General features: G+C 39.1%; 1 non-coding gene across 1 annotated transcript; it reads right to left on the reverse strand.

Annotated features, from left to right (window-relative positions):
- Nucleotides 1-2,627: 2,627 nt before the first annotated feature.
- On the reverse strand, nt 2,628-2,752 carry W05G11.7. The gene has a single exon (NR_101777.1). It is a non-coding gene; the product is annotated as a small nucleolar RNA W05G11.7 (small nucleolar RNA).
- Between the last annotated feature and the right edge of the window lie 343 nt (nt 2,753-3,095).

A 3,095-nucleotide genomic window follows, 5' to 3' on the forward strand; every position in this document is an offset into this window, starting at 1 on the left:
CATTGGCCAAACTTGGAACGTGGATATCTCTGCAAAGCGTGGAGTTATGAAAAAGTTTTAAGCTGAAAATTTGTGTGAAATTTTGAGCTCTACAAGTTAGTAGTTGAACACATTTTTCTAAATGTAGGCGTTTTTGTAATACAACTATTTTTGTATTATTTTGTTTTATTTTCACGAATTTCAAGAAAATTGTATCAAATTTCGATGACTAATCCTGTGACTTCATTATTAATGTTGCAAGAAAACTTATGCAATTCGCAAGACATATATATTTCTAGCTGGAACAAAGAACACTAATTGGTTTCTGGTTTTCTTTGGAATTCTATTCCAAAAAAAATATTCCCAAATTAGAATAAAATATCAAGGATCAAGTTTCCTTTAAGTCCCCTACAGATAGTTCTAGAGAAAAAAAATCAGTTGACAGCTTGGAATACTCAGTTTCAATCGGTTTTACAAGATTTTAAAGTTGAAAATTCAAAATTCTTACCTAGAAAAAGCTATTACTCTCAATGGGGTTTGAACCTGTGGCCTTCTGAGCCACAGCCCATCCTCCAACCGCCTGCGCCAACGGGAGCGGACGCCGCGCCTCGCCGCCCGCTACAGAGCGGCCGTGTGGCGCAACCGGTTAAAGGGTGGGCTGTGGCGCAGAAGGTCACGGGTTCGAACCCCTGCGCGAGTTGCACGTTTTTCTAGGCGTCGATTTTAAATTTTCCACTTTCAAACTTTGGAATTTTGAAGAAAAATTGGGTTTCTTATAAAAGCTAAGTGGAACTGATGTTTGAAATGTTCCGTTCTTTGATTTATTGTTGGGTTATTTTTCCAATTAATTATTCTAATCTGCCCTCTAACCTTTCTTGTTTTCATTATTCTTTTATTTCTAGTTTTAGATCTCTGAATTCTCATTTACGCTGCAAATTTATTTCAATTTGTGACCTAAATTTCCGTGGTCTAAAGAACATAGATAAGAGGTAAGTGCACACTTCCGTCACAATTTTCCAAAAACTTATGATAAAAATTATTCCTTGATTGAAAAAATTCACATTTTGTTCCGTCTTTTTGAAGCCCAAAAACCAGTAATTCAAGAACGCCTTTGCTTTTTGATTTGTCAGCGTTCAAATTTCCTTCCAAATTTTCCACTTTCTTCAATGAATCATCACGTAACAATATTGGATTACCGTGGGTAGATCTAAATGTATAAAAGTGGCGAAAAACTGCATTTTCCAAAAATTGTTGCGATTTTAAAGTCACATTTTCAAACTTCTCGCCTAGAAAAACCAAAATCGTGCAAACAGGGGTCGAACCTGTGGCCTTCTGCGCCTTAGCCCATCTTCTAACCGGCTGCGTCACAGGGAACAGTGCGCCGCGGCTAGATTGGTTGCCGGTTTACTGGCATGGCGCAGCCGGTAAGAAGTTGGAGTTAGAGCAGAAGACCGCAGGTTCAAATCTTTGTTTGGTGTGAAGGTTTTCTTATATGAAATTTTTAATTTTTCCACTCTCAAACGTCCAAATTCCCACCAGAAATGTGATATTTGACCTACGGGACATCTCCGTCATCTCCCATTTGACGCGGTCAATTACGTTATGTCAATTTTGAGTAGCTAAATTGAGTGGAAAAAGAGATAGAAATAGACTTCATCCTTCCTCCCTTTCATCCCAAACTCCTACACTTTTCTGTACTTTGGATCTTCTTGCTTTGTTTTTGAGTTAAGGGAAATTTATTTATTTTTAGCGAGAGGAAGGGATGTCTGAAAAATGGTGGGTGGGCACTTTTAGAGAGTATAAAGCTCACCGAATATAGCATAAAAATTCGGTTTTTTGAGGATTGAGACGGGAATATTCAAATTACGCGCCTAGAAAAATATAAATCCTTCAGCAGGATTTGAACCTGTGACCTTCTGCACCACAGCGTAGACTCGTCCCACCTGCGCCATACAGCCGCTCCTGTCGGATGCGGAAAATCGGCGAGGTGTTTCCGGTAGCGCAGCCGGTAAAGAGATGGGCTTTGGCGCAAAAGGTCGTGGGTTCGAACCCTTTCGCGAGAAATATTTTTCTCTACATTTCATTTTCGATGTTTAACTTTTTTTTTACTCATTCCATAAAAACCCCTCATTTTCTTTTTTAAATTGCACAAAAATTGTTGTTTACCAAGTGTTCAGACAAGAAATCTCACAAAATTGGTTTTTCTGGACCTTTTCTTACGAAAATTTAGCGGAAGTTAAATAGTTAAATGAACGAATTTTCCTTCCAAAGTCCAGTTTTTTTTGGGAAAGCCCTTCAAAAATTGAATCTTTAAAAATTTCCAGAAGCCCTAAAATTGTTATCTAACCGATCAACTCATTCCTTTCAGAAAACACAACAGAAATTTGATGTCAGAATGGGAAAGTGGTGCCCGGAACTAGGCTGGCTAATCAAAAACTGGAATTTCAGATGATTTTCAGAGATTTTTGAGTTTATTTTTAGAAAAAACGGATAGTTTTCTTAGAGTTTTACTAAAAAATTTGGAAACTTTAGGAACTTTTGTCAAAAAAAAATAGTTTGCAGCTAGTTTTTTGAGATTTACAACATGAAATTTGAATTTCTCGCCTAGAAAAACAAAACCCCCGCGAGAAGGTTCGAACCTGTGACCTTCTGCGCCACAGCCCATCCTCTTACCGACTGCGCCACCGGTGCCCGAGCGCCGCTTCTCAGCGTCCGCCAGAGTTGGCAGGTTGGCGCAACCTGTAAGAAGGTTGGCTGTGGCACAGAATGTCACGAGTTCAATTCCATTCGCGGGTTTCATGTTTTTCTAGGTGAGATTTTTGAATTTTCAACTTTCAAAATTTCTAGAAAAGCTTGAAAGTGCAATTTTCCTAAAACCACGTGGCACAGTCTGAACCTTGCGCTTTGAAGAACCCACGCAGGTCGTCCAATTATCAATAATTTATTGTTTTTTTTCTGGGTTCTCCCCTCCCCTCCCCTCCTCAAGCCACTTATCCCCTCCGCCCCGGAAACCTTTCAGTCTCGAATTTCTCTCGAAAAGGCGGGGCCGAAGGAGAGAAACCTTAACTTGGAAATTTGTGTTTGCTCAATGGCTCATCTATTTTCATATTATTAAA

Source organism: Caenorhabditis elegans, chromosome III (assembly GCF_000002985.6).
Source record: "Caenorhabditis elegans chromosome III".
Taxonomy (NCBI): domain Eukaryota; kingdom Metazoa; phylum Nematoda; class Chromadorea; order Rhabditida; family Rhabditidae; genus Caenorhabditis; species Caenorhabditis elegans.